Below are 12,826 nucleotides of genomic sequence, written 5' to 3'. Positions count from 1 at the left end.
CAGCGGTACTTTGCGCCAAGGGGGAAGTGTTTGAGCTCATGTCTCCTGGCTCTGGAGAGGTCGGAAAGGTCCCGTCCCCACCACCTCCCGCCTCACCTTGCCCCCCAGCACCGCTCCGTCCAACCCAAGAGGGCTAAGGAGACGTTGCCGCTGCACGCCCAGGTGCATGCACCCCTGCAGCGAGCGCCGGAGGAGAAGGCACGCTCCAGTCCTGAACTCCTGCAGCCCTTTCCCTGCTCCCCAAAAGCCCAGGCCACCCCACCTGCCTCTCTGTGCCCGCTCCGTAGCTACACAGGAGCCACAACTAGTTGTTTTTCCCCCAGGCTGAAGTGCTACCGCTTACAGGTACCTTATGCAATCCCGTACGTGAGTTAGCTCTGCCCCAGGCAGGAACCTAATCAGGGTGAAGGTCAATTCCTGTGAAAATATCCTATGCTGCTGCTTGGCCTATCGTTCAAATTACTCAAGGTCAGTTTTTATTTAATCATGCTTCCTTCCACGATTTTTTTCCCTCCAATATTAAAAAAGGCAATTAGATAACGAAGCATATGTAGCTTGTTTTCTTGGATTGTTTCTCAGCTTTTTTCCTAAATTGTCACTGCCCCTTTGGACTTCGGCAGTGGGGTGGCTGCCAGGTTTCCACAGAGATGCAAACAAATTCTATGCAATAAAATATCATCTCTACATAATTTAAGCCCCAAATGTACATGGTGACAGTTTTATGTTTGAATAATATGAAAATCCGAGATATTGGATGTGAGTATAATTTAGGATCGAGAGCTGCAAATATTTCTGTGCCCTGGAATCCAGTTAAAATGCACCGTTGCACATGCTGTGTTTTGGTGGTGAAGTATTGCTTGCCTCTGATTGCTGCAGGGCAAGAGCTTTATTTTCCTAACCCGTGATTTAGTGCTTTCCACCCCCTGTAAAGTGTAACTAACAATGCCCTCTATGTGAGCCCTGGTAGCTGAGGGGACAAGGGGGAGATGGCCGCAGTGGGGAGACGGGAAGGGGAGAGAACAGAAGGGGGAAAAAAGGGATGTCTGCAACGGGCAAACGCATCCACAACTTGCCTTCTTAAAGAGCTGACGGCTGGATATTGGGCCAAAACCCCAATTAGACGGCGGCAGTGGAGCTCCGCTGGTTTTGAAGGAGCTGAGCCAGCCTGAACCAGCTGCGAAGCTGGCCAGCAGCCCGGCGTTTGGTGCCCAAAGTGGTTGGAGCAGGGGAGGTTTGAAACTGTACTCCTCACGTACCGCGGAGGGGCCGGTGGGGATCGTGTTTGCTTTGGCATGGAAGCAGGTCAGCGTAGACCCAGCAGGTCCTGCAGTGAAAGGCTCCTTTCTGCTCTGAGTGATGGTAACTTCCATAAAGAGAGCAAATTCATTCGGAGATATGGCTTAACCCACATCCTTCTTTAATTCATAGGTCCTTGCGCAGTGCAGATCTCAAGGCGAGCCCGTGTGGATACTCTTGTCCCTGTTTTCATCACTGGATGTCCTGTGTCTCCCCGCAGCGCACAGACCTCGGGGCGTTCTCCCTGGACACCTATTCCAGACTCCCTCTTCAGGTACCGATCAGCAGAGAGAGTCTGTGTCAGCAGTCGATGAACTCTGATGCATTTGCAGCGTCTCCTTCCACAGCTGTGTGTCTGGGTTAGGGAACAGGAGCTGCTGCATTTCCTCCGTCTTCCCTTTGCCTTACAGAAAGCCCCTGAGAGCAAGTCTGTGCTAAGATTTTCCCACTTCTGGCACACTTTCTGAAATTTGCTCTCTCCTTCCCTCCTGCCTTCTTCCCTTCCCTCCTGCCTTCTTCCCTTTTCCCGTGATTCCGGGTCTGGCTCTGTCTGGTGAGAACGATTATCTTCTCCCAGCACGTGAAATTAGGAAGTAGCTGTGAGGAAAAAGTGGAGGTAGATAAGAGTTCTCTCACCACAGGCAGCCCAGTGCAAAACGTTTCAAGCAGCGCAGGAAGGCCTGAACGAGGGAGGGATGCAGCAGAGCTGACGTCTCAGGGTCCACCCCACAAAGGCCACCTTCGTTCAGAAAGACGACTAATGGGGCAGAGGACACGTGGACAGGGAATGGTGCCTGATTTCTGTTCTGATATAATAACCAGAGGATATCAAAAAGGAACAGCAAGCAACAGGTTTAAAACAGACAGCGATACTATGTCATGCAACTCATAACAAGTAGTTTCCCAGTTTAATCACATAATTTGGTGAAGGCCAAAAAATTTGTATGGGTTCAAAAAGTGATTGGTAAATACATTAAATTAAAAGAAAGTAACTCTGATGCAGGAGATCCCTGAGGCACAAAACCTGGAGAACAGGGAACGGCTGAGGGAAATACCACTTTGTGTTTGCCCTGCTGCTATGCTCTCCCATAAGCATCTACACACTGGAAATCTTCCCGGGTAGGACACAGGGCTGGTGGCCTTGGGCTGACCCAGTACCCTCACTGCTATCTTCAAAGGCCCAGCCAGCCAGGTGCCAAGTGCCACCAGACCTGCAGCACTTTTCTCTTCAGGAACTCTGAAAATAGCAAGCTAGACCAACTTTCTAACAAGACCAACTACTGCCATGGAATTGGCAATTCCAGATACTCTGGACGGAAACTCCGAAGGCATTTTCCTTCCAGGAAGAGAAAAATGAATGCCCATGATAAATACTGACTGTACTTACCTACGAAAACGCACCTAGTTGATGTATATTTAATACAAGAGAGTCCTGATACATACTCAATTCAAAGGTACGACGGATACGCCACCGGTCCTGGAGAGATACGCCAGTCATTCCTTGTTCACTTCGTCTGGGCTCATGGTGTGCTGACACTCCTCACCTCGCTGCAGCCATGGAAAAGCATGACAGGTAAGAAAAAGAAGGCATTTTGAAAGCCAGCACTGAATGCATTTTGTGTGGCAAAACTCCAAAGACAACTTTTTCCCATTAGCAATTCAGAAGGGTGGTGTTGGTACGGATAAAGGACACACGCTCACCGTGTTCTGGGGTGGATGCTGATCCCTGAATGATGGCACTGTTTACTTCTGATGCCACATGATCTCTCTTCCAACTTTATTACAACAGACCCCAGAAATCCTGACCCAGAACACATGTCTATTGTCTCGTGGAGGCATTTCAAGCTGCTGCAGTACCTTGGTTTTGTTGCAGGCTGGTAAATGGCAATCGCCTCTCCATTGGTGATGTGGCAACCTGAGCAAGACTCTGGGCTCCCAGTTAGAAACGCTTTATCACCAAAGGAGTTTCTTTATTCAGGTTAGCTGTTATGTCACAGCACACCACACTGCGATACTGACAGGGTCCCATTCAGGCTTCTCAAGATCTTAGGAATGCAAGTAATATTTACCATTTAAAGGCCGTGCTAGTAGCATGTCTGTTTTTTTGATAGCAAAACCTCTGCAGTTCTGTCTTACAAGCATCTGGGATTTCTTTTTAACAAACGCAGAGCAGACACCACAGCTTACTGCTCACGGTTTCTTCTAAATTATAGAATCTATGTCATGATGTCAAGTCTGCTTGTTAGGAATAATTGGAAGTATCTCACTGCTATCTGTCTGGAATAAACATCTCATGCTCTGAATGCCCCTGTGTCAGCTAAGGAATATGTTAATATTGAACATCTGAACTTATTAATTCCCGGCTGAATGAGGATTTATGGCCTGATAGCACTTAACAGTGGAACAGATCATTCATCACAACAAACCGATTATGAACATTTATGGCAAAACGGGACAGCATACACAAATTCTAGATCCTGTGACCCTCCCTCACATGCAGCCCTCCCTCGGCGAGCGGCCGTAACACCTCCTGCCTTCCAGGTGCAGTGATTGCTCAGTGGAGCAGCAGTAGCATATTTACAGATAGGGGACCAACGATGTGTTGCTTCCACTCCCCAAATTCTCTTGCCCCAGCTCCCTAGTTCTGGATACGTTACACAAAACAGAAGCTATATTAATCCCAGTTCAGCATGTTTGAATTGGCAAATGTTGTGTGAACTATGAGCTGTTGCTTTAGGTTTTGGGGGGACCTACCTGAAGTTCCTGAAGCTAATGGGGACAAGGAAGGAAAAGTGTTTTCTTTCAATGGATTTTATGTGATTACTTTCAATGGGATCTTCAGAGATTCAATTCACACTACTTGTAAAATCACACTACTGCATGAAGAAACATCAGACTCAGAGGAAAAATGTATGACTGAATTAATGTATTTATTTAGTGGGTCTCAGTTCAGTGTTGAGGTCTGTTTAATTTAACTACATGTTCGCTCCTTTCATCCTTTTTTCTGGTTATTACTGTTCGTCACGCACCCCTTTTAAGAAGGTGACGTCAGGTTCTAGGACTTTGTACACCTTAACATAGACATCTATGCAGCTGGCTTACCTGATGTGGTGACCATTGCTCCATCGGATCTGATATTAAACCTTCAGAAATAATCTCATCAGACTGATCTTGCTACCTATTTGATTTCTTCAGTATAAATTATATACCTAATTGTCACAGTAGTTTCTGGACACTTCATAACCATAGTATACTAGTTATCCCTGTTAGCTTTGATATTGTATATAAGAGAGTTGGAGCCTACCTCTGAGAAAGAATTAATTAAGAAGAGGGATGAAGATGTCTTAGGGACAAACTCTCAAATACCGAGAAGATGTCCTGACGCACAGTTTTTTATGCAAATTAACTTACCCCATTCTGGGATTTCAGTAATTCTTTGGATCTTGCCGAGTGTGATACGCGAGACTGCTACTTGCTTAAACTATTCTGTAACAAATCCACTATTTGGTGGTTTGTTTTTGTTTTCATTCAAGTTCTCACTGCTCTGTAAGTATAGAAAATAAAAAAAATCCATGAATGTGGTTTGAGCATGAGGATTAGACTGGATGACTACATGGGTCTAAAGGTGCAAAGATTTTGAGTATTTACTTTTTTTTGAGTAAAACCCATCCAGTCTATTTTAGTTTGGTCAAGGATGGATCTGATCTCATTTCTACTTATATTACACAGGAGTTTATCCACCGCTTCAGTGGACAGAACCCTCTACTATGGTCAAGAGTAGTATAGTCAAGTTTATACCAGAGTTCCCATTTCAGCTTGATTTTCAAATCTTTTCATTTTATGTGTCTCTAAAATCATGATGTGGTATACCGAAGAGCTGACTCCCTGCAGGTAATAAAATATTTTGCAGAGTTTTATTTGGGGGGAGAGGGATAAAAGGTACAGGACTTGAACTGTAACTGTCAAGGAAAATGGGAATTTTACACTGGGGTGAAGGTAGACTTAACTGAGAGACATGAGGGAAGAGGAAGGAGTGAGAAAAGGGAGAGACATCTATGTGTACTGGGAAATAAAAAAAACATGTTGTATAGGCCAATACTGCCGTGACAGAGAGAAGATAATGAAGAAGTTAGCATTTCCTTAATCCTCCTGGTCTTTTTAAAATAAATCACTGTTTCATATGGTGAGTCTCACTTTCTTCACACCCATTTCCATCATACAGGATTAAGTAACAAATCGGTTGTCTTCTCAGGAAGAAATGTGCCAAAACACATACTAAATCCATGAATAAAACTATGAGACACAAGTCTTCCTCTTACTTCAATCTAGATATCCTTTATTTTCTAAATTTGAACTTGCTGTCTTTGCCTGCACAGTACTGTTTTCTGGAAGAGCTTGGATTTGTGAACATCACAACACGTCCTAAGCTAAATTTTGTTTTCCTCTAGTTATGTTCTATTTTGCTACTGCTCAAGACAAGTTAAAAGCCTGTACTAGCTTAAGACCCTATAGCTATCTTACCCTTCCAGCTTTTATTTCCATCTGAGTTTTCATCCTTTCTCTTTTTCATCAAAACCCGAAGATGGGGAGCAGAAAACGTCTTGTGGTAGAAAGGAGAAGCAGCAGTTCTGTGGCACCTGTTCTCTTTGATCTCCTGCTGGTTGGCCACTCATCACAACCGCTCACACTGCACCACGTATCTGTCCTTCTGACCCTTCTTGTCCTCTTCTTCCCAACGGCAAACTGCCCTTCCTTCCACAGACCATCATCTCTTCCACCTTTTCAGCTCATTCTGGTTACCTTCCTTTCTTACCGACGTAGTTTCGCGGCTTGACTATGCACATGTTATTTCCTCTAGAAACACAAATTGATGCGTATGGTCTACCACGTGTTTACATTGACTTTAGAGAATTTTGGATGTAATCCTCTCCTGCAAAGTATGGACTGTAAAGCAATATGTTATTTCTTCCTTGTTGGTTCTAGAGTGTTCCATGTAATACTGCAAACTCAGTCCTCGCCTTGCACACAGCATTCAGAAAGTTGCTGAATGTTGCTTCTGTACTGTACATTTATTGACTGAAACATTTGAGTTGTTGCTTTTCACACTGGTAATTTTAGAGCACAGATGCCTAGCATGTTTACTCACATACCAGGGCTCACATTTAATGAGCAAAATGTCAAGTATATTGTTATCCACCATAAAAACTGTGAAAAATATCCTTGCCATCTGCAGTGTGCCTTCTGCTTCAGCCTAAAAGACTTTTACAAGCAATTATATTAAATTAACATTAAAGTCAATATTTATAAATGGAACCACCTCTAAAGGGCCGGATCTTCTCCCCTCCCACACCCCCTGTTCCTCCGGGAGTTAACGAGCTGGGGAGGAGGCTGGGCGCAGGAAGGGGAGCCGAGTCGCGCTCGGCTCCTGGTTGCAGTCAGCCGGAATAATCTCTCCGCGCTAAGGAAGAAGCGGAAACAGAAGAGTGGCACTAAACGGTATTGACAGTGTCTGAGGGCCAGATCCCGTGCTGATGTCAGTTGGCGTAACTTCATTGTCTTCACTGAAGTGACGCAGCAAGCATAAATCAGCACGGCTCAGCTGGCTTACGTAGCATGATGTTTGATTTGTGCCAGCTGAGGATTGAGCCCAAAATAACATTCATGAAATGGACGGTGGATAGCAAAGCTGAAACTGGGATTTGATAGACTGCCACAAAACAAGATAGCATCTTCCCAGAAAATATTTTCTATTCCTCCACCAAATGTAAGCCTCTCTGGGGCAAGAACCAACCATTTGTTCTAACTTTTTATGGTGCTGAGGACAATGGAGATCTCGTCTGTCGCTAAAGCCTCTAGCTTGTCCTGCAAGAATAATAAAATTAATAACTACTACAAAAATGTTCTTCTCCAGACAGGCTATGACATTTTTGCTCTTACAAAGCCTTCCATCCCAGCATGATTAGTGTGTTGCAGGACTGAGATTTAAGCACATTTTGAAAAAATGCTGTTGTCCACTGCTGTTATCCCAACGTCCAGAAGCAGCTGAAATTCCAGCCGGACCTTTATTGGGCAGAGCTGACGAACCAAAGCCAGAACATGCTCCCTCGGAGAGGCGAGCAAAGATAACTTTTGCCATTTGTTCCAGCTGTTCTGCCAAGTCGCCCACATACCCTCGGCTCCACCAGGCTCATCTGAACTGCAGTCTAGCACGGACATCATGAAAGCTGGCCGCTCCCACGACTGGAGGCTAATGAAACGGAGAAAGGTAGCATAACCATATAATTGTCACTGCCTTGCCTTTTCCCTGTACACATGTTGAACAAGAGGATCAGGGAGAAAATTGCTGCAGTAATTAGCAAACATAGCATAAATATTTATCAAGGAAACCCCAGGTCAAATGGATTTTAAAATTTTTATTTAGAGTTGTTTAGATGTAAACATATTTCCTTAATTGGACTTTAAGAAGGGCACTCACATGCTTCCTTTTGAGCATTTTTAATATAATCATCTCTTGGGCAATTAGGCCACTCGCTAAGCCACAAATCTTATCTTTCACACTGGTGAGTCATAAATAAGGACTGAGTCACAAATAGACCAGACAGACAAATGGTGGCAGGAAGGAAATAAGATTGGCTGTGAATATATTTAGGCTGGAAATTAGAAGATGGCTGCAGACTACCTGAGGAGTGCAATTCTGATACAGTTTTCTAACTGGGAGGAATCGAGGGGAGAGAAGTAACTTAAATTGCTTTACCATGTAGCTTGATAAGCTCATGGAAAGGATTGTACGCTAAGTAGGAGAATTTCTTAAGACTGAATTGGACAATAGGAGCCCTCAAGTATTCAGTTTCTGCCTGCCACGACTATCTGCAAAGTAGAGGGTTAGCGGCCTGATGACCCAAGTTGTCCCAGCCAGTGCCGCTGTTATCAGTGGTCCTTAGGACTGACAGCAGGGATGGCCCAGGTACAACTACGCCAGCGTCATCACACATTCAAGGCTCTATTTAATGCAGAATCTAGCGTTTGCATTGTGAGTTTGCAGCGGTGCGGCTTCGGTGCAAAACCCTCCTCCCAGAGGAAGGGAGAACAGCTTGACTTCTTATGATTGCATTCGAGGTCAAGTTCAATTATGGGGTACTCAATGATGGGCTGCACCTAATAAGACGGAGATCAGCTAATAGCTCTATCAGCTAATGAAATGTTTTCCACTGTTTGACCAGCACAATGACTTTCTGTCGTGCAATCAGAGTTCCTGGGAACTGCTGTAATACAAATAATGGGACTTAGGATGTTGGGCTACTCTTTACTGGCTTCTGTATTTTTCAAGGACAAAGGGAGACTGGGATTTTTGCTGGCCATGGAGGACAATTTACTTACTTCCTTTGTGTAAGTAACACTGAATATGCTGATGTACCAAATAATATAGGCTGGAAGGGTGTCTGAGTACATGAATGCTGTCTGTTAAATGAACAAAGTCCCATGTCTGTCAAAGCATGGGTTTCCCTGAGCCTTCCAGTTCCACACCAGCTCTGTTCTGCACCAGCAGCCTTGTCTCTAAATGTGATCCTTGTTTGCTGTGACATGGTGTGTCTCAAAAATGTTGTGCTTTTAATCAGTCCCTACAGCACGGATGCACATCCCGTACCATATTGGCCACATCAAGTGTTTTTACCGGTATATCCAGGGCACAGCCTGCTCCCTCTTGTTTGCTTTCCTGCATGCCCTTTGGTCTCTGTCCTTTCACATGATACAGGTACTGGTGTTTCCCAGAGATACTCATGCTTGGTTGTGCAGCAGGAATGCATATGACATGATCTTGAAATTATATGGCCATGTATGATTATCATGTGATACCAGATGCCTGCATTTTCTTACGATGAGGGCCATGTTCCCCAGCCAGTGCTCTGCGCATCTGAACGAAAAAAAACTTCGATTGCAAGTATCAGGGCTATCTGACCACAAGGTTCAGTACTATTATTTTAGGGTCAGTTACTGCTTGTTTTCTGCAAACTTACAGTTAGGTAGTTTTTTTCCTGTCCTGGAGAAATAATTCTGTTTCTTGCTGTTTCTTAACATTTGGTCAGTCCACACATGGCAATAGAAAGGTGCCCTACCTCATTGCCTCAATGTGTGGGAAGGTTTTAAGTAGACAAAAACCATAAAGACCTCAACGTATCTCACTTCAGTTTTCTAGAAATAAAGAACAATTAAAATATTAGTATGTAAGCAATGAAAATGAAAAGTGACTTTTAACTATACAATATGCGTTGCAGAGTTTCCAGATGAAGAAATCAAGTCTGACTTGAACTTGCACTTTGACCTCACTGGGAACAGAATTGCATGCTAGTATATAAAACAGCCCGTTTTCTTGAAAAGTGGCCTGTCAGGGTATGAGAGTCAGCATTGAAATACATTCAGATTAATACATTAATTAAATTCTATAAAGCAAAAGACCTTTTTTAAAAGTAAATTATATTTGTTGTTTGCGTTCTAACTTTCTGAACTGCTAATTGCAAAAAGGGATTTGCCTCTCCAGAAACTTGTCTTTTGTGTCTCCTATGTGGTTTGCCATTGGTTCAGCTTTCTTCTTCTCCTTCGCTAACCTACACGGTGAAGATCATTCTAAAAGGATTTCTGTTTTGAAAGAGTCAACTTTCAAAAATCCCTGAGAAATCACCCTTCCATAAGCACAAAACAAAATCTTTGTGAGGTGAATCCCCACTTCAAATCATGCCAAAGTTCCCAAATCTAAGTGCCGTTGTAAGCTTTGCAAACCATGCCACGTATCTCACACAACACACACCTGAAGATAACGTTTGGCTGATATGTGTTTTTCTAGCTCCACTTCTATAGTGAGTTTATACTCACTTAAGATCTGCTGTTGCAGATATGTGCTGCAATTTACAGCAGAGTTGTTTGCTGTGTGCCCAACGTTGTTCATGCTTGAGGGTTTTCCTTTTGATCTCACTGTGTATAGAATAAGGTCCGAGGAGTATACAAGCTTTCTCCCACAATCAAAGTAACTTACTTACACCGTCCCCCAACATTTGGGCTGAAGTTCTTCACATTTCAATATCATGACTGCATTGGTTAATATATCAGTGTAAGAAGCAGGAAAATCTTCCTGCTTTTTCCATTGTAAAAATGTCTCTTTCATTACTGAAGAGTTTGCTCGGCCCTGACTGGGGAAGCATACTGCCTGCCTGTTCGTGGAGAGTTTCATCGTCTCAGCAGGTTCCCTGTATCCAGCTGTGCTGCAGGGTATAACGCCTAGGCGGCATTCGCTTTCAGAATTTCAGTTCCACTTTAAACAAGTGCTTAACTTGTCCAAGAGGTGCTCTGTGTTGGCAAGTAGTTTCAGGAGTATCCGGGTACACCACAGGGTGAGCCTACCGAGCACAGCCCAGAACTGAGCTGCTCTGGGTCCTGCTCCTGCCACACGCTTTCTTCCGTGACTTGGGAAAGTCTCTTTTTGCCAATGGCTTTGCCTCTGCCTCTAATTAGCATCCCTTAATTTCACATGCTTGGTGTTTGCATGCCAAGCTTGTGGCAGAATGCTGGGATTTTAGAGAAGCTGATTTTTCTTCAGATGGAGAATGGGATCTCTTGGAAAACTGTGAGCATGGGAATGGTGCAAACATAACTTCCACACGCATCAGTTCCCCCACGTGCTAAAGCAGAGAAATCCTACTCACTGTGCTACCAGGGCACTATAAAATTACATTTGTTACTGTTTGTAAAAGGCAGCAGGTTTCTTAGATCAATACTGCTACTGAAGTACAAAGTAATAGTACTTCTTGAGGAGGAAGAGGATTGCCTTTTGAGTTGCCATCTGCTCCTGGCCTGACTCCAATTGCTTCCTGGTGAGTAATCTGAAGGCAATTTTTTAGAATCAATTTTCTATCACATTTTCACAATATGACATATGTAGCTCTAGGTCTTAAAGAGGGAGGAACAATCCACCAGTAGTCCGCCTCCCACTGTAGAAGCAAATCCTCTAAATTAGAGGATAGTAATTAGACAGATTCATTGATTTGCTGTAAATATCCTTGCTGTATCGTCACCCCATTGTGGTTCACAGAATGAAGTCTTTTTTTTTTTTTTTTTATATGGCATTTTCTAAATGATCTCATCCCTGAGGCATGGGTGAAATAAAGGTCAGTTCAAATGCTTCCCAAACAATAACCAGTGTAAGAGGATCACCAAATCTTTGGGGGGAGGAGGGAGAACCTACAAAGCGATCAATGTGAGATGAGAAATGTGTCATCTGCCATCTCAGAACAAGGGCTGCGTGGAACAGAACCCACACGCTTGAGGTGGGCACGCGCTCTCAGAGGAGCCACGTTCCTGCTTCACGGGAGCATCCCCCCTGGAGCCCCAGTCCTGCTGAGGCCTTCCAGCCGTTCAGCAGCCCGTCTGTGTCTTCTTCATGGGGTACTGCGTGTGAGAAAGGTGCTTGGTCAAGGAGAAAGGACTGATCTTGCCTGGTAGGTGTAATTGTCCTGAAAGTCTTTTCTGCAGAGATATTTTCTGTTCACTTTCACTAATCTTTTTCAGCTCCAAATGGCTTACGGTATTAGGCAGAAGTGCACCTTTACGCTACTAAGTTTAGAAAAATAGAATAAATCATAGCTAAATCTTAGGCTATTGGTGACAAGCTTGCCTGCCCCAAACTTCCAGCTATAGACGGTGAGAAATTCCTGAGGAGCGCCAGCGGATCTCCTCTCACCCGCTGCAGTAGCTCCTGCAAGACTCCCTCAGACTTCTCACTGCCTGTGGACCTGCAGTGCTGCTGAAGATGAACGTCTGGGCTACTATGTTGTATCACATCTTTGTTTTTCTACGTCACACCTGATAAAGCATCAGAAGAAAACAATTAGGGGCAACTTGACCTTAGTAACTTTAATTACATTATTTGATAACCAAATGAACAATGCCCCAAAATTTACTTCTCAAGAATGTTGCAAATCACACTAAGAATCTGACAATCACAGAAAGGACGTCCTTTGACAAAGAACAGCCTTCACAGTTTTGAGAGGAGAGGAGATCTGCCTTCTGTCAGGATAGCAACTCCAGGGCAGTCCTTTCTGTTTTGAAAGATTGCTCTCTTAACAAAGGATGTATATCACAAGAACAATTTGTCCTCCAAGTTTTTCTCTATAATAAAGATACGGTAAATGCCTGCTTCTGGCCGGACAATCTGAAGTGCAAGTCCCATCAGGATTTGCAAATGAGGAATGCGGCCTCTGCCGACAGAGGCATTCTCTGAGCACACCTACCAGATTCAGCCTAGTACAGATAGTGGGAAAAGATGACAGATCTGGCCATCTCCTTCTTACAATTCGATTAGATGAACCTTACCAGGTGGAGAGAAAACACAGTTTAAAATCTCTTCTTTGCTTGAAGTGGGATACCCTTCCAGAGAAATTGGCCCTCTCCCCAGGTTGGATGATATTCTGGCATGAGATTCTTTCAGTCTATCTTTTTTAAATAGCTTTGCATTAGATCATTAACTGAGAAGAGCAGGAAG

This window comes from Buteo buteo, chromosome 3, assembly GCF_964188355.1.
Source record: "Buteo buteo chromosome 3, bButBut1.hap1.1, whole genome shotgun sequence".
Lineage (NCBI taxonomy): Eukaryota > Metazoa > Chordata > Aves > Accipitriformes > Accipitridae > Buteo > Buteo buteo.
This window is presented reverse-complemented; position numbering follows the sequence as displayed.